Raw genomic sequence first — 20,532 nt, 5'->3', positions numbered from 1 at the left:
GCAACTTTAAGTGTATTTGTGTGTGAATAAAAAAATTGTAAACGGTAATTTTAAGAGGAGATCGGCATCCTTTGAACATGATTTTTTGCTATGTTTTATGAAATTACTCCGCATTTAATTTAAACTTTAATATTGCATGTTGTTGCAGCAACACATTGCCGACAATGTGTTGAACGCTTGCGCCAACGCTTATTGACGTTGCGCTGGGATTCTTTAATTTACCACAATAAACCTCACATCAGTCTAAATATTAGTAGATGTTATGTATGTATGTATGTATGTATGTATGTATGTATGTATGTATGTATGTATGTATGTATGTACGTTCAGGCACATTAAACCAAAAATAACTATGTACATATATTTTTGTTGCTTGCACTGTTGCAAAACAGAATAGTTTAGTGCGGAGCATTAAGTGCTGTCAGTGGTGAAGTTCATAACAACAAATTAAGCCTCCAAATTAGGATGTTGTGAAAAAAAGAAGAGTACGCCATCGTCCATCAAAGATGACGATGGCGGTGAACTAAAATGTAAGATTACCGTATAAAATTATAGCAACTCATTGATTGATAGTGTTGAAAATGAGTTTCATAATACATACAGGATGTGTCAGAGGCATAAATACGATCATGATGGTGTTAGACCGCCATTAAATGGTCATGCAACAGGAGAAAAAAAGAAAACAACAACAAAATATTTAAAAACATAAATAATATATATGAAGTGAAGATCAATTTACATGCAAATTTTCGCATAATTAGCATATTTCTTGATCTAAAAGCCTTATTATTAAAAATTTTGTGTTTCGTAAAGAAAAAAAAGGAAATTTTTTTGTTAAAAACGAATCAAAATTTATTTAAAGCTGGGCTAGACTTTTGAAAATTAAAGCAAATAACTGTTTATACATTAAAGAAGCCAAAGTAAAAAAATTATCGTCACGAATTTCAACATTAAATTGTTTTTGTTTCTTTTCCTTTTTTCACTAATAAGTATGTAGTATGCATTTTATTAATAACGCATTAAAAGCACATGCAAGCTCGGTACACACCTTGCTACAATTTTAGTGCATTCAATTTCCCTAATGTTGTAATTTTTTTGGGAAAGTATATGTGTAAAAGTTCCTCCATCATTATTTTGACATTTAGGATTTTGAACTCTATTGAGTTTTTTGTTAATAGCCGCTGTTTTCTTAAATATGTTTTTGAGTAGGTTGTATAATTTTTTTAAGGAAAGCTAGTATATATTTTTTCAGATTTTTTCTTTATAGTTATATTAACAGATTAAATCGGTAAAATAAATGAGTAGGGTTATTTAATTCATTGATGTTATGTTTTCTGACGCTCAAAACCAACTTAAAGAATATCGAAATATTGACACTACCAATTTTCTTTAAATTGTAGGACTTCTTGAAGTAATTTCATCATACAGGAATGTTACAGATATCTATTCCGTAAATATCATGATTAAAACATAAAAAACTATAATTACAAATGTAATTGAATTCAACATTAAAAATTTTATGTACACAAATGTATAATACCCTATACATTATAGTGGCGTAGGGTAGAATCATTTTTTATGAAAAACAAATCACATTTTATTATTCCAACTGGTACAGGGTATTTCACGGTCAGTCACGTCCGACTTATTCCTTATAAATATATATTATGTATATTAGACCGACTCACTCTGTATGCAAAATAGAAACTTGTTTTTGTATGGATATTTTATTTAAAACTGTTACCAGTCGAATAATTTTGGGTAACATTATATAACAATAAAAAATTTTTTTGAGAAGGGTGAATCAATAAAATTTTTTTGAGTCTTTCTAGTGTAAATACAAATCAATTATAAATTATTTTACTAAATATTAGTCATATGTTAAAAATGATAATTCTCATATAAATTGTACATTTTAAGCAAATAAAATTTGTTGCCTCAATAATGAGATAAAAATGTCAGATAAGTGTTGTTTGTTGCTTGCAGTTCATGTATTGTACTCGCATTAATTTTGTCTAAATAATAATAAAACACACAAATTTATATATTTATATATATTTTTTTAAAACAATCCAATTAAATTGTTAATGAATTTAGCAGATGTTTTAGAACGATACAACTTGGTTTGCTGATGTGTTTTAGCCTTTGCGCAATATTTGTCAACAAATTGACAAAATTTCGCTAAAATTCAATTGTAGTCTTACACAAAATCACCATTTGTGGGAAGTTAAATACATTAAATTTTTGTTTTTTGTCATTTTTGTGTGATTATTAAAATAATAAATTGCGAAATAATATAATGACAACAATTGTTGGATTTTCAATATAAAATATTTTGTACACTTATAATTAATATTTGCATAATCAACAATGCAACAAACAATTTAACATGAAAATTGTGGCAATGACTTTTTATGACACTCTTTATTTCATTCATTTCAGCATGCACCACCCGCGGGTTATTGTATGAAGAAGATAATCATGATGTTTTTGTAGTTTGTTTTTAATATTCATTTGAATTGGTTTCAAATTAATTGCTTTGACACTTTTCCACTGAATCCTTTGAAAACAAATTATTACCAAATGTCTCACAGCAGGCGCATTTTTTGCTAAAAAAAGTGCCAATTTTTGCACTTTATGAGATGGCGAAGTGTGAGTAGAGTTAGGGCCGCGAGGTTGGATTAGTGGTAAAGCCCTACGCTCGTATTCATACACACTTAATAAGGTTAATAATGGTTTATAGCAGGAATTTCGCATGGAATAATGCTTAATAAACCATAAGAAAACCATTAATAACTTTATGAGTTGTTATTTAGCTTGAGTTCGTATAAAGTTTAAATATATAACTTTTTATAATATTTAAAGGAAAAAATATATTGTTGACTAGAAAAGTTAAAGAAGACTTCAAGTTATCAACAAAAAAAGTAGATTTAGCCCTTTCAGGCTTAGTTAAATCTGCATTTTTAGTTTTTACTTGTAATCAATGATTTTGAGTAGTTGTTTTTTTCTAATAATAAAAGAAAGGTAGAGAAAAGTGTAATAATGTTTGGCTCCATTTTGATTTAGTGAGAAATGAGAAAATTGCTTCGATAATATAAAAGTTTATTAATAAGGATGAGTATTTAAGATTCGGCATAGCCGAATATAACTTTCATACTTGTTTAAATTAGGTTTATGTCCCTGCTAGTTTATATTCAAGCACTTAAAAATATATGATGATGAAATATATGAAGTAGCAAAAAACAGTATTTATATGTTAAGAAAGTGTTTATAAAAAAATTCTTTTGTTCTTTCCCGTCAACACTAAATACTCACGTCAGTTCGTAACTCCACCTTTACTAAGGCCGAAAATCTTCATATTGTTGTATAGACTATTTCTGTCCAACTATTCATCCATATTAAATACTAACCTCAAATTTGAACTTCTGATCTGCGCATCTCATTGCCAAATCGTGCTTCACTCAACCCCTTTCGTGCAATACAGCCAGACAAACACATAACAGATTAAAAAGCGCATAATAAAAAATCACAACTTCCCAACTTAAACAACAAACAAGCACACACCAGACCAAGTGCCGTCTAAGCATTAACAGAAACATAAAATAAAAGGAATATCAGTTAAAGGAAAATATTACGAAGATTTTTACTCAACTACAATCATTTCACATTCATTCATTCTCTTTTATTCACTTACTGAATTAAATATACTGCGCCAAAGTACGGGCATGTTTGGAGCAGAGCAGAACAATGCAAAGCTGGATTCAATTCAGTGGTAAAGCATGTGATGCTGAAGAGAGCCTTTAGGTGTCAAGCAGAATAAGGTGCCGGCCTGTAATCAACGCGATCCTAAATAGGTGCACAAATTACACCTAAGTCCTTAATTATAACAAAACCGCCAAAGCAATAGCAACCACAAGTACGAAGAGTAGAATATCATCATATTGTTGGTAAATGTGTATTCGATTGATGCCGCTTTTGTTCCTTTTTTTTTTTTTTTTGCCCAAGAGGTGTGAGAGAGGAGCCGTGTGGAAGAATAAATGTACTTGCTGCCGTCACGTGCGACTCAAAACATCCTAAAACTGAGGATGAATTTTATATGAAATATATAACAATATTTTGGATTTTCCATCCATCTCTTTTATAGCATCATCCTATCCCTCATCATCGATATAGCTTTGCAAATACATACAATATCTATGCTGCCTTATAGTCATTTACTTTTTCTTTTCCTACTCAATAGTTCGATCTTTAGTAGGCCTTATTCATTTGGTACTGTTCATCTGTTGCACGTTGATGTGGCTCTAGACATTGTTCGTTATATTGCAAACAGCAACAACATTTTTTTGTTATTTGGTTGTTTTGTCAGGCGGTTCTGCTAAGTTGATTTACAGAAATTAGTTTTGATCGATTTGATCAGCGCTTTAAGATCAAAAGAAAATTTCAACTGCATTAAAATAACTGCTTGTGTCTGTTTTATGTTGATGTTGCACTAAATAATTTTCTTTATGGTGCTGTTACAACTCAAAAGTGGCGCTGTTATAACGATCAAGTGTAAATCGGTTGTAGCTTTAAGCTACGGATGGTACTTTTAGTTAAAGTTTTATTCTCATGTAGGATTATGATTTAGTAATGACTTAAGTGAGAGTTTTGTTTCCAACATTTGTTTTAAATAGTTTAAAGGGAACACTCTGTCTATGATTTTAATTATGAAATAGAAATAGATTTAAAGTTTTTAGTTTATGACACAAATATTAATAAGCCTACACAAAATTAAACCATATTAATTGATTCAAAATGTTGGTAAATATCACGAAATTAATAAATATGGTGCAAATGCATACACTTTTATTATACTTACAAGAGACATTTAAAATCGATTGGCACCAAGGTTATTACTATTGGATAGTACTTTAATAATTGCTGAGTTAGAGTTGGTCAAAATTGGACATATGAGTATACATTTTCACCTATTCGTCCTAGCAAAAGTTGCCAAAAAGACTTTAGAAAGCTATTTTTATAATCTTTCCAAAATAATTTTTGTTTTAATTCGAAGACATCGATTTAAAAGTTGGGGGACTTGACACGAAATTGCCCATATATGTTTATATATCAGTGACATATTTTTACGGATTTTCCACAAAATCAAGCTAATGATCATGCAGCATATGTTTTTTTTAACTGAATATTATGGATGTATTTGTATATTTTAGATTTATTTCTGATTGAACAAAAATAATGAACGAAAATAAAAACATACGTCAGAAGTTGATCTCCTAAAATTATATGCGATTTCAAAACTTAAACTCACACTGGTAAAAGCACCTTAAATTTAAGTAAAAAAAATTGTTTTATGAAAAGAGAAATTATACAAATGGAATACATCGTGTTGATATTATTGCTGTAATTAATCTTATGATTACTACAAATGAATTTAAACGAAAGAATATTTTTGATAGGAACAGTAACAAAACATAGTATATATGGACAATTAAGTATATACCTACAATAACAGTAACATGTTGTGCAAAAGTATCCCACGGATGCGACGAACAGAGATAAAGAAACAAATAAATGAAGTAAATAAAGAATTCATTTGAATTCACTCGCATTTTGGTGTCTTAGGCGCCTGCGTTAGCGTCAAATTAAGTGTTTGTGTCGTTTTCCATTAATCACTTGATATCAAAACTGAAAATTATAATTTCTGCCTTTTTTTCCTTTATAATGATCCCATATACAAGTGATCAGACATACATGGTGCAATCTATAACAAATTCAATCATTTTTCTTTAACTGCTACTTGTTGTTACTCTTATACATTTCTTCCTAAAAATTTGTTAGATATATTTTTAATGACTGGAAATCACAAAAAAGTGAGATATACAGAAAATCACCTGCAAATGTCACCTGCTGGGAGACAGAAGAACACACATGTAATCACAGCAGTGTTGTATTCATTTCCCTATTATCAGTGACATTTCTTTTACAGAATCGTGTTCGTTGATGTTCACCTTAAAGTTTTTTTTTCGATTTGTTACCATTAAGTGAGGGCTTGATGAATGACGGGCAAGTGCTATCAACTGACTTTGAATTTTATTCTATATAGGGAAATAATACCAACCAACATCACGTTAAAATTATAACGAAAGATATTTTGATTAATTAATTTATCGATAACATGCATATTGAATTATTTCAAAAATAAAACTTATTAATTGATTTCGTTGTTGGTTGGTTTTTCGAATTATGCAAATTTCATTTTATCGTTATGAAAATATCGGGGTTCATTAATTTAAATCAGTCTCCAAATGACAATAACATCAGCATAATATTCAATGAATGTTTCATAGATACGAAGTAAAGTGACACACATACACATTCTTTTCCATTTTTACACTCGACTAAAAAATATTTGTAAAACTGAGTTTTCGTCATAAAGTGAATTTTTGAAATCGAAAGTAAATGCATCTGTTTTTTTTTACATTTTTTCTTAGGTGTATAACAGTTTGATGGGGGTCATACTGGTAGAAATTTTCAAACATTGGTATTTTTCTAATGTTGAACATATTTTCTCTAGTTCAGTTTCTGTTGTCGTTAAATTTTCTCTTTGAATCTTAAATATCTCCAGCATTTATGAGTATTTTGGCATCGACATTAAATTTAAATGATGGCAAATTCATATTTTCACGGCCTCCAAATGCGAGTCGTTGTTGATACATGCATTTATTCAGTTCAGTTCTATTCACTGCAAACAACTGCGTTCAGTCATTTGCTGGCAAAGTGTTCCACTTTAGCTTAAAGGCATTATGTATTTTGTTATTGCTTTTATTGTTATCGTTGTTGGATGAAGTTGAATGTTGGCTTTGGTTTGGTGGCAGTGATGCAGCGAGCCAGCCAGCAGCTAGTCATTCATTCATTTAGTCAGTCAGTAATGTGCGTGCAGAGTTGCTATTTGTAATGTGAGTGCTAAAAATTATGAACATTGCCAGATTGCGTGGTATCATTAGTTGAATTGTGATAATTTTACACGAAAACTTTTGTAGTAAAGTTGTTGTATTTTTTCTTTTGTATTAAGTTTTATAAATAAAATACCCATACAAATGCATTGAGTGTTTTGCCTCGGTATGTGCAACATTTATAGACGAGATTAACAAAAATTGATAATGAAACATTAGTTGGTCTAAATGTTTTCTCTAGATGCTTTTCCCACCATTAGTAACACCTGTTCATCTCAACCAACAATAACAACAACAATAATAATAATGCTCGTAATAGTATCAAAAATTCAAAATTTGTAATTTTCTAATTTTCAACAACCAACAAAGTTCATAAAAACAAAAACATGGCAAAAATATCTTAATGCCTCATTAAGGTATCAACAGCAACACAATTATGTGCTTTTTGGTTTGCAAGTATGTATGTATGTACTTTGATGCGAGTGTTGTTCGTTGGTTTGTTGGTATGTTTTTGTGGCATGTTGTTTGGAAGGTGGCACAATGATTGTCTGAGCACAACAAATTGTCAAAATTGTTGGCACCTGAGTGATTTTGCCCACAACTAGTAGATATAAAATATTCAGTATTCAGTGGCAAATGGTTATACATCTTATGGTTAATATGTATATATTTTTTCTTTTTTTGTGTCTACTTATGTTGTTCTCCTAATGTACTTCAATACGACTGACTAATGTAAAGTAATTTTTACATTAGACTCAGTTGCATTATTTTTATCGTTTCGTATTTCACAGCTTCTACAGTAGAAAATATTTTGGTGTTGATTTTCTTTCGATGTGGTAGCAAGCTGTGGCACATTTCTCAACAATTTTCGCGTAAGTTATGGTCACACTTAATTATATTCCTTTTTGTTTTCTAGCAAAGAGCTTCTTGGGAAACTTTCATTTCAATTTCACATTGAAAATTGTCTTCCTAAGGCCACAAAGTATGAATACGTGTTTAAATTAAAACAAATATATTGATAAAACTTTATGACTTACCGGAAAAATCCATTAAGTTTATCTTAATCTAGCTACTCTTTAATTAGGAATTGGCTTATTATTTTTTTTAGCAGCACTTGGTCACATATATTGCAGACATTCTACGGAGTTGTATGTTTGATATTTATACATATTTTACCCTAAGTAGCTGCATATCAAAATTACAGTGATCCAACTAAGTAATTTGCCTATGTAAAATTTTTTCAAATTGTAAGAAAAAACTTTATCTAAACAAATCTAAAAAATAAATTTTAGATTAAATGTGAACGTATTGTTAATTTTTTTTAGTCAATAAAGTATTTTGCTTTTTAGGTTTTTTTGTTAATTTTTTTAATATTGCTGTACTAATTTATAAAATTTCAAATTTTTTATTACTTCTATATATTTATATAACAATTTTTAGATATTTTAGTAGTGATACGTCTAAATCTAGACATTTTTTTAACTGATTTATTGCCCTATATACCTATAGGAATTCATCAAGTTTCGAATTTGAAGAATTTTAAATAAAAAGAAATTAATTTGGATTTTTTTGCTCGTTTAATTATTTTAATATTATTTGATTTTTCTAACTTTTGACATTGTTTTTATTTTGATTGTTTTTAGTACTATTAATTTTATTTTATTTTTGAATAAGAATTTTATTTATAATTGATTCCTATTCAGTAACGCTTAGACTTTTTCAAATAATTTGAGAAACCTAACAAATTTAACTGGAATTCTGAAATGCAAAATATTTTATTGTCCTGCAAATTCTGATGAAAGGTAATAAAATAGAACAACAAATGTACCAAAATTTTAATATTTTTTCACGATTTTCCCGTTTTACACAATATCTATTTTTAATTGGAGAATATAAAATTACCCTTTACCTGTTTATTCGAAGTTTATTTATAAACAAATACCAAAATTCTCTTAAAAAAGGTAGGAAAAAAACTTAGTTAATACACTGTATGTGCTTTTTAGTGAATGCTTTTACTTACTCTACAGTATCTAAAGAAAGAATGTATTTAAAAATTTTAATATAAAATCGAGATTGCTTAGTTCTTAAATTAATTGCATAAAAAATGAAATATTATTTCGTAACCCACTTTTTGTACATACTGTGTTTTGAACTTTTGGCTTTGTTGCCATAATGAATACATGAATAAATTCCTGCTTATGCTCATATAAATACATGTGTACATGTGTGCATATGTATATGAATTTAAAGTGGTAACAAGGTTTGTTGCACTAAAGGCCTCTGGCGTTAAGGTTGTTGTAAAACTCATTAAGCGAACAATTGACGATTATAACATTTATCAGCGGTTAATTATTAAATTTTTAAAAAGTAATAAAACTAAAAGACTAATATAAAATAATTTTGTACATTTTAAAAAATTTTAATAATTCTAAAAATCTTAAAAATAAACTCACTCAACTTTCTCCAAGAATTCCATAAAAAATTCTTATGTGTATATGTTTTACTTCTTTATACTTGCAGTTTATTGTGCTTTACAACATTTAAAATTAATTAAAATTCGCAACAAAAAAATGAGAAAAATAAACTGCTGATCTACACTAGTTTCGAAGATTAATTGAAATTTTATGGGCATCATGTTGCGCAGACATAAACAATCAGCGAAACCACCTTTTTCCAGCCCTAAGGTCATCTTAGGGTAAGTAAATTTCATCGCTCAATATTAACAACTGTTCAAAATACATATATGTAGCTAAACTTAGTTTTAGCTGAAGAAAAAGACAAAGTGTTTTTTAAGATTTTTTTTCGTGTAAAAGTTAATGAAAAATTGCAAAAGACATTAGTCAGAGTAAAATAATGAATTACTAAATGACGTAGAAAATCATCTTCTTTTAGCAGTAGGTTTTTTAGACTGATTGGAATGAAACGTAAAATAATTAGTAGAATGGTATACAAAAATATGTATGTTAACGTATGTATAATATGTTTTTACGACGACTGATCCTGCTGATATACAAATACAAATTGATAGACTGTGAAATTCGAAATTGTTATGCCCATTCAATGATGCCACCATACAAATTTTCATAAGTGGCTACATTTATTGGTAATTAGAATTTTATTGCTTGTATAGGAATATACAAAGTTTGACTGACATCGGGTCATATTATAACTTATATATCCTTTTTCCATTAACATGATTTTATACATACAGTAACTTCTAACTTGCCCTTTGCATTTACCATTTCAATCCCTTTGTACTTAAAGGTTGCATTGTACTTAAAAAACAACGAAACAACAAAATATGTATTGCTTAGTTTGAGATACAGTAACACAAAAAGTGTTAAAATTATAAACAAAAACACCTAAACACCAAAGCGTTAATGTGTCAGAAATTTATAATAGCAACAAAGGCATAAAACGCAGCACAGAACAGAACTTCACAGTACACTTTTGACATTTGCAAATATGATATGTTACTTATTATTAATAATGCCCCCTTAAATTAATAAAAGAGCTGGATTTTCATGATTTCAAGACGATATTTTAAAAAAAATACACTTAATTGATTAAAAAAAAAACTTATGCAATGACATAAAATATATTTACAAAATATTTTGCAATTTATATTTTTATGTACATATATAAGCCATAAAATTACACCTGTCTTGTATTTACTTAAAACGAAACAACAAGATAAGCCTATAATATATTTTAGTTTGCTCCTTGTCTTAAAGTTTTTTGATAATGAAATTTAATAAAAACAGGTATGCCGAATCTTATATACACTTCATCACCATATTATACATATACATGGTTTCCCGGTGTAACAAAAGTTTAAAGATCTTTAAAAATATATATGATAGAAGGATGTTTACTACATTAAATCCTAAGAAATACACCTAGGCCACTATCGGGCCTCATGAAAAAAGGGAACTAAATGAATTATTATACTTGGATCTAACTTCGACGAATGCCTGGCAGTGGCAAAGAAAGTGCTCCAGAGTTTTACTCAAATTGAGGAGATTTTTGGTCTTGTTCTCATCAGGGTCACCCTATAGGATCTTCGTGGTTCTATCCAATGTTTCATTATTCCAAGCTGCCTTATGGGATTCTCTCACCTATATATTTAGTTCCGCTTTTGTTGCGTCGAATGGTTTTGCGCTTGTTAGGTTAACATTCTTTTAAAGCTATTACATTCGTTACCGACTACTCCCGAGTGGTGAACCTTAGCTCTGGGAGAGTATTCAGTTACAGCTTTCAATCCAATAAGGATTTAGTTCTATCACCTGATATCGCCCTAATTGCCCTCTGGATGTCGGTAAATATATTAAGCGCTGTGGGCGCCATGTTTATTCTAATCCAATTTACACATTCCGTTATTGCTTGTATTTCAGCCTGGAAGCTTGTGTTGTGATTTGGTAAACGGTGGTACATTTCTGTTTTTGGGTTTTCAATATAGAACCGCAGTCCTACTTTATCCCCCAATGCTCTAATGTTCTACTTGATCATCCTATCTGGGATCAGCGTTTCAAAGTTTCGGACATATTCTGGGGTTTAGCAACAAAATTTTTGTGCGTTACAATCATCAGCACAAACGTATAATACCATTCCCCACTATAGTGGTGTAGGGTATAACTATAAGATGTAATAAAGTAAAAATCAAGTTTCTTCTGCTTATATATCGGTTTATAGAGCGATTTCGCTGATTTTTGATAGTATGAATCTGTTAGAAATATTGTATATCAAAGAAATCTGTATCCTTCAGTAAATTGTTATCAACAAATCGACTTCAGTCTCTATAAGGATTCACAATATACGTATGTATAAGCTTTATAGGGTCTCAACAAATTAATTGCCTAAATTACAAACGGAGCGATGAACTTATATATACCATTCTCACAAATATGAAGGGTAAAAAAATTAACACCTTCATTTTTTGTCTTTAGTAAATACTCGTTGTTTTGTTGTATTTAAACATGTGTGTTTCAAGTTGACTCTTTTACTGACCATCACGTTCAAATAATCTGCTGATTGTTTTTTACTTTCTGTAGTCGTTTATCTGTTTTAAATTTAAACATTTTTATAATCACTCGTGTGTCTCGTACTCAACTTATCATCACCACATATCCTTGCAACATTATTTGAAGTTTGCAAAGTTGATCATAAATTTGGATAATGCGGATCGACCGACCGGGCTGTTTGCAAATGTAAGCACCTATTAGAGTTGCACGTTGGTGGTTATTGTGGCACACATTTTTTAAATTGTTTTTTTTTTTTGCCAAATGCGCGAACTCATTTAAATTGACTTAATTAGTTGTTGACGGTTATGAATGCCATATCCTGCAAATACATCTTCAAATCCTTAATGACTGTTTTTGTCAAAACAGCTGTAAATAATATCTATTGTTCGAAATGTTAAGATGCGAATAAAATTGTGAAAGTTTAGCTGTTCGTAGCCATTGTATTATCATTTTTACGTGTACGTGTGTGTTTTTGTTCAGCGGCTCATCAATTAGTGCGGTGTTAACTTGTTTACTTTTCTGTTAATGCAATAAAAGGAATAGAATTTGAATTGTTTTTAATGAGTTTTATTTTAATGATTCTGTCAGATACAAACAGTATTATTTTTTAAGAGAATTTTTCTAAATAGTAAAATTTTCAAATATTATTTTAAAAAGGTTTAAAATTAGTAAAATAAAAAATTTCTGTATTTCATAATTCTGTCTGTATTACATAAATGATCGTTTAATACAAATTAAAATTTTAACAACAAACTGTTAAAATTTGTAGTGAAAAATAAATTTAAAGTTATACATACTTTTAAATACGTACTTCATCTGTTTGCCGCTGCTTACATTATGATTTTAAACATTTGTTAAACATCAATAAAAACCTTTTGCCTATCCCCCTGGTGTGAATTTCCAGAAATAAAATTCGTATTTAATAAATCAAATTGTTGTATGCGGCTAATAATAACACTTTGGAACAAACTTAACTACCTCATTGTTGACACAAACCCTAACACTTTGTTATCTGAAACATTAATTTGATAATACAGTTTAATTTGATAAAACATTTTGGGATATTGTCCAACAGAAGTTACTATAAATATTATCCCATAAATACGAGCATACTTTCAGGCTGTTCGGAATATGTTAAAATTACGAACGTGTATATAACACTTTAGAAAAAGCTTTAAAGTAAATAAATAACGGTGCATTTAATAAGGTGGTGTGTATTTTTTATTCTTCTAAAATATTGTTTCACTTGAACCGTACATTAAGTTTCGAGTCGAAGTTTGTTATATTTATCAATGTTTTCCGATTTACATTTTATAAAGAATGTAAGATAAACAAAAGCAATCTTAGACATTCTTTACCGGTCCAGAATACAATTGGAGAAGAGCAAAAGTGATACGCAAAATGAGGCTTCTAAAATCTCCCAGTAATTGAGCGGGTATTTTTTTGTCATTTCACGTTATTAGGAGTGGATTTTTACTAACTTAGATTAATTATTTATTTGAAGCAATCAAGTGAATGATGACGCATTTTCGAACAGGCTTATAGTAATTTAAATTCCAGCCATCAAAACAGATGGGGTATATTAATTTTGTCACTCCGTTTATAAAACATCGAAATATTGATCATAGACTCACAAAAGTATATATATATTATTGTTCTTTATTAAATTTTATTAAAATTATTGAAAGCACGTGCTACTAGCTTCAAAATCTCTCCACCGAATTTTATGAGAATCCAATTGACCCTTTCCCCATATTAATATCCTTCAGAAATTGATACACAGAAGTAAGTTTCTTACAAGCCAAAATTTCATATCAACCTAATGTTTATAGGAGAGCATTCCATTAACTATATACGGTTTGAGGGTTGGCATGTAAGATTATTTTCGATTTTAAATATTAAAGGCCTTATTCATAAACGAAATTTTTTTATAAACGATTTAAAAATCAAATGAAAAATTATTTTAGATCCCTTTTATAATATTTAAGCTGTAGTTAATTAGGTAAATCATAACTTTTATGTATATTTTTAACAAAAACATAAAAATTTCATAAACATTTCTTACTTAATAAATTCGTCTTATTAGTTGTTTTTGACGTCTGTGTGTACTAAAAGCAATAAAATACATGATAATTTTGTTATTTACCAACTGATATCACCTTATGTGAATTCGCCTTTTCTTTAAATGAAGGCGATTTTACACTACCAGAGTTGTATTTCATTTAGTGTAAAGCTAATAGAGAACTTTTATTCTCACATTTCCTTGTTGTTGTTTATAAAGAACGAAAGCACGAATTTAAGGAGAAACAAAAACCTGAAGAAATCTGTTTTAGCACTTTAATTTTTCTTACACTCACTAATCAATGTGAATTTGTATCTCATCGAGATGTGTTGTGTTCGCGCATGTTAAAGACCGAATCGTTGTAGTCGCCGTAGTATAGTGTGTCTGTCAGTCATTCCCGTGGAAGAGCTGTTTTTTTTGTGAATATATACAAAATGATATACAATTAAATACACAAAAACTAAAATAAAGCAAAAAAATTAAACAAATCTCCCATTGAATAATAAAAATATAAGTACGTGTGTATGCATCATCAACATTATTTTTCTAAACTCACAATTAAAGTGCAAAAAAGTAAAAAATCATCTGGTGGAAGTGTTCTTCATTCTTCCTCTTCTATATATTTTTTGTCTACAGATGCAAAATTTTCTTTTATTTTTCTCAAAGTTTAAAGATTGATGTGATATGGTTGCAAAATTATTATGAAAAATATTATTAATAGAATAAAAATACATACAAGTGAAAAGAAAAATAAAGTGTTGTTATTGTATTTACATTATACAGAAAATTTAATAATTAAATATTAAATGTATGTATTATACTATCTAAGGCAAAAATAAAAAACAACAAAAAAATTCGTAATAAGTCAAATACTAGTAAAGGAAAAATAATTAAAACAGATAATCTTGGTATTAAAAAAATCTTCAACAAACAACAAGCTGTATTGCTGATCTAACAACTAATTTACAATTAAGGCGATAAGCTGCAGACCCCACTAAAAATTTTGAGTGCATACAGAGTTTGTATATACATATTCATATCCGAAATCTCTCAATACTCTCTTTAGGCGGCAACGCAGTGTTGCAAATTTGTGGTAGCAGTGTTTGCACTGGTTGTTAATGAAATTAAACTGTTTTCAACGGTAAGTTTTTGAGCATATAGTACTGTTATACTTATTTGTTGATATTGGTAGAAATAGTCTATTATTGCAAAATAAAAAAAATATTTCACTGTATTTTTACAAACCTTTTTCATGCTTGTATTTAGGCAAATATCAGGAGCAAAAATAATTTATATTCAATAGATTTCATCCTTATTATAACTGAGATTCTAATAAAGACAAATGAAATAAATAGTTTGAATTGTAAATAGGTAATTATAGACGAAAGTTTTTCCACTGTTACTCTGTTGCATAATTTATAAATAAAATTTTATATATAGGTATGTACCTAAACCCAATTTTTAAAATACAAACTTTTTTGAAATCCCGACATTTCAGTAAAAAATTATCTTTTTACAGACCACAGTGGGGCAGAATGTATATTTTTTAAAATAAATCTGTCATTTCTTTTCGTGTTTACTTTACTCCTCCAAACGCTATTTTACATGTCGAAAGTATCCCACATATCGGCACTCCATTTTAAAACGTAAGTTCGAATACGCCATGTCAAAAGTTATCCAGATCGGGCCAGCCGTTTAGAAATGCCAGATATATTTCAAAAAAAAAAAAAAAAAATTCGTTTCCCCACTGTGCAGACTGAATGACATACTTGTATACATACATGAGTATATTTGTGATTACAAGTGAAAATTATCGAAGTGGAATGAGTTGATTTACACATATATTCAACTGTTAAAACTCTGCATACATAGGTTGTTACATAAGTATAATTTAATAACAAAAATCTTTGTGGTGGTATTTATTCTATTTAAAAATTGCTCGCAAACCAAATTTTACAGTTATAGTCTAGATACTTGAAATAGGCTAATTTTTCCAATAAAGTTTTGTTCGATTTACTGGCCACAATGGGTATTTTTGATGGAAGATGTGGGTTGCGCAAAAATATACAAAACATTCCCGAATTACAGGGAATTTACTTGTATATCAGAGGAACATATTGCAATATCGATACAATAGTGAAAAACATCCCATGGTTCTAAAGTTGTATATCCTAATCTTAACAAAAGGTACGTTGAAAATAATAATGAGATCGCATGGAGTAAATATTAAACCGGTAGCCTCCGTTAGGTTAGTGTTCTAGTCTGGTAGACCGGAGGTGGTAGTTTCGATTCCCACCTCGGGCACTGTTTAAGGAGCGCACAATAGGCCCGATAGAGCCCAAGGCGTATTTCTTCGGATTTGATGTATATGTACATAGTCTTTAATATTAAACCCACCTAAATCGAGAAATATTTACCAAAATAAATTTTAAAAGGCTATTTGAACAAAAACAGGTTATTATTTCTCTCAACAAAAACAAATTTTGGCTTAACCAAGTGTTTTTGAGGACACATTTTACTTTACTTCTTTAATACTTTTTCTATAATTGATTAAGGTAGTATAGCGTTTTTTTTTGTTATATTTTCTAGGAGTGTTAAAAAGAACTCTACACAAAAAAAGTGTTTAACAGTTTAAGTTTTCATTTCAATTGCATTCAGTACATTCGATGACAATACACCAAATTGTAGCAACTTAATCTTACTAGAACCTTCCTTCTCCACTTTTTGAAAAAAATATTTGTAAGTGTTTTTAATAAAATCTTAAATTATTAAGGGATACAAAATATGTATATAAAAATTTAGAATATAAAAACTAGAAAAATTACTTAACGATGAAAACATAAAATTTTCTAAAATGTATACAATGTATACCATTCAATTAGTTACTCACGTTCAATTCGTTTTATATTCGTGCTTTTCTTACAAGTGCAATAATAACAACAACTCAATTGGCAGGTAACGATATTTTATATATTTCAACTAATCCAACAATAACAATTAGTATAGTAAAAACATAATTTAGAATAAACAAAAATCAAATACAAATAAACTTAAGCAAAGTCAGACAATGTGTCAGACTGACATTAACTACGAAGAAGAAATAAAAATAAAAAATCAGCTGATAGTTTAATAACAATAAAGTAACAAACAAATCAGCAACAAAAATATCATCACATAAATATACCCACGTACGTACTCGTTTTTAAACATTCAGATATCCCAACACACATTCTGGTAACAAATTAAAAATTTAATATAGACTTTTAAATTCAACTATATACATACTTTTACAATTATATAATATAATCATTTTTTAATTCAATTAAATATTTATATTATTTACTTTTAATTTCAAAGTATTTTTTTTTTTTTGAATAAAGAAATTAAACGTAGAATTCTTATTGTGTCCTACACCACTATATCATGAGCTTTAAAATAATATCATGAGCTTTAAAGTAATTTTCTTACCGGAACAATTGTACAGCAAGGGGACCTCGTATGGAGATTTTATCGCTTTACGGACTCAATTGTGCTTTCAACAGAAAGACAGGCTAGATCGACTTAAAATTTAATAATATTGGTCTATGACGAATATGTCGATGTGTTACAAACTAAATGACAAAATGAATGTATAGTTTTAGTAAAAAAGTAGCAATCAACCCTTAACATTACTTTTACTTATTGATTATATATTATTTTAAATTATGGTATAGCGTTTTTTTTGTATTACAAATTTATTTACATAAGGAATATAATCTTATTTCCCTACTTGTGAAATTATGCATGTATATGAGGTGTATGAAAAATCTTGTCCTTGACTGCATCTTTGTACCCCCATTAACAATGCTGAAGGAAAATAAAATAAATAAAACAAAGCATATAAACGCAAAATTTATGTTCTAAATAGTTTAACAGTTTGTCTGTCTCTCTTGTTCCACGGGTATATTTGTACATATTAGGACTGACAGTCAGACTGTCGGTCTTCTATTAAAACTCTAAATTGATAAATGTTTTTTGTTTTAATTCTATTGCTCGTGAACATTTTCAAATTGTAGCGTATGTCCGTTGATAGTTCTTTGTATTTTTATATTATTCTATTTAGAATTTTTAAATTTCCCTCTTTGTTGCTTGTGCCTTTTTTAATAATTACCACAAATGCTTGTATATTAATTGTTTATTTAATACGAAATAAAATCTAAACATTTTTTAATTAAATGAATGTAAATGACGAATTTAAATCACCATGCATTCGAAACAACATTTTATATAACGTTTACTTTTTAATAATTAAAATTAAATTAATAATTAAAACAAATAAGAGTGAATTTTTTTATTCGCATGCTTTCTCATGTGTGATAGTTTCAGTTCATATTGCATTTTTACTATCCCATCAAATTCTTTTTAAAACAAAATTTTGACAGATTATATTACTTGTCGTATAATGTAAAATGGGCTTAAGTGATTCGTAGCGTACTTTATTGTCATTGTCTAACAATTTTTGCTTTAAACGTGTAGGCCTTTGTATAACAATTGGGAATGAGAGCATTTAATATCATGCAGCAGCCTTCTGGCTTTTTTAATAACTCATTTCATATTAGTGTTTACATCACTTTAGATTTATTATAATTTAATTTTTTGTCGTATTTTACTTCTTCTGTAATTTTTGTTTGTTTGTTTACATCGATGTGGTTTGTTAAAAGTTCTTATCTTATTACGTTTTTGCCTTTTAAAAGCATTTTTATCATCATCAGCAACAGAGCTGAGAACGAACAAAACTGCTACCACAACCATTGGGGAAAAAAGTCAAAAAAGTTTATTTAAATTAAATTGTAACGGTGGTGTTGAATAATTTATACTAGAATATCCATTATAACATCATTATATAAACAAAACCAATATTTGAATTTTCACTGTATGAAACATAAAGCAAGTGAAGTCTCATGTGGTTTTCCTTAGCATTTTTAGATTCTATTCTATAAAAAATATTAAAAGTTTGTATTTTGTCAAACTTTTTTTAATCACAAATTTAAACTGAATTATTGGTTATAAAAATTTTTAAAAAAATATGGATCAAAAAAAGAACCGTAAAAAAATGTACGATTTTAATTATGTGTGAAGAGGCTACTTGTAGAGTGTATACAATATTTTGTTAAAGTTTAACAATGATATTCTCTCTGTTTTCAAAAGCGAACCATGCCCTAAATATTGTTTGGTCAGTGTAGTCCGAAAAATTTGGTTTCCAGAAAGTATTATTCCTAGTTTGATACGTACTTATCTGTTAAAAATGTTTATTTATTTAAATTAACTCTTGTTTATTTATATGTTTTGGATCGATTTCCAATAATATAACATTTTTTAGTATTGTGAATCTCTTAGATTCAAGAAGAGCAAAAAGAAAATAAATTATGTTTTATTTAAATCAAAATTATATTTTAAAAATAAAAATACTATTTATCACTTTTTCAAATGATTCAAATCGTTATCATAAGGATATTTTTGATATTTATATGACTAAATCTCTAATTGTGTTGAGGTGTTAAGAATAAAATTTAGATTTGAATTCTAAGAAAACATTTAATTAAATTAAATGGAAACGATTAAACTTTATTAATATTTCTCGTAGGTATGTTTATTCTACAAAAACTTTTGTAATATTTTTATGGAATATATGATGTCTTTTTTAAAAAATTCATATACACGCTCTAAATTCATATATACGCTCTAAATTCGATCACATGAAATTATATAAATCAGACATGAACACAATTCAATTAAAACTAATAAAATATAAATTTAATGGCAACAATTTGATTTTTTCCTATTTATTATCATTTTCAATGACACTAAATCGATTGTTTGTTATCATGTCTAAATTGTTCTGCTTCACAACAAGAAAAACCAATAACCAATCAAATAAATTCTCTAATAAATCGTTTAAGTTTCTATTACGTTTCATTTGATGCACATGAATTTATTTCAGTGAAAATAAGAGATCTTGTAAATTTCTCAAATTAGTGTGAAAGTTGTTTAGTTAATATGTTTTTAAATGTACGAATCTTATTTGAGTGCATTTTTGATGGGTACGATGAAAAGCTGGTTATGCCGATTACATTTTATTTCGTCGCACAAACTTTAAACGAAAAATTTCAAGCATTCAAATTATAAATCAACGTCAATAATAAATAAATAACGGTTGTTAAATACGTGCAACACGCAAAATAATCATCACTTTACAGATCTACAAGCTTTAGGAAAAATAAAAACTAAATAATATTTACTTAAACACTATTTATGTATGTGGATTTGAAGTAAAAAAACAAATTTATTTTACTATATATTAAATAATCCCACCTTAATCCCCTAACACCTTCTAAGTGCAATTAATTGGAAAGAAACGTTTACCAATGCTTCTTGTCTCAAGTGAGACATATTACCAACTTAAAGTTGTGGAAGCACTTTACCCAGCTGATACAATAGTTTTTTTCAGTTTTTATTT

At 28.4% G+C, this 20,532-nt stretch overlaps 1 protein-coding gene across 7 annotated transcripts in view; it reads left to right on the top strand.

Moving 5' to 3' along the window:
• Positions 1-20,532, top strand: part of LOC111683721 (1-phosphatidylinositol 4,5-bisphosphate phosphodiesterase classes I and II) — a 190,779-nt gene that overhangs the window by 114,800 nt on the left and 55,447 nt on the right. For 3 of the 7 annotated variants that reach the window (XM_046956434.1, XM_046956433.1, XM_023445825.2), the window contains exon 1: positions 14,327-15,177. The exons of 1 other annotated variant lie outside the window; for it this stretch is intronic. The gene's annotated coding sequence lies outside the window, so the exon portion shown is untranslated. Of the gene's footprint in view, positions 1-14,326; positions 15,178-20,532 lie in introns of those variants that run through there. 3 more of the 7 variants (XM_046956436.1, XM_046956435.1, XM_023445833.2) reach the window with 1 other exon arrangement.

This window comes from Lucilia cuprina, chromosome 2 (genome assembly GCF_022045245.1).
Source record: "Lucilia cuprina isolate Lc7/37 chromosome 2, ASM2204524v1, whole genome shotgun sequence".
In the NCBI taxonomy this organism is placed as follows: Eukaryota; Metazoa; Arthropoda; class Insecta; order Diptera; family Calliphoridae; genus Lucilia; species Lucilia cuprina.
This window is presented reverse-complemented; position numbering and strand designations above follow the sequence as displayed.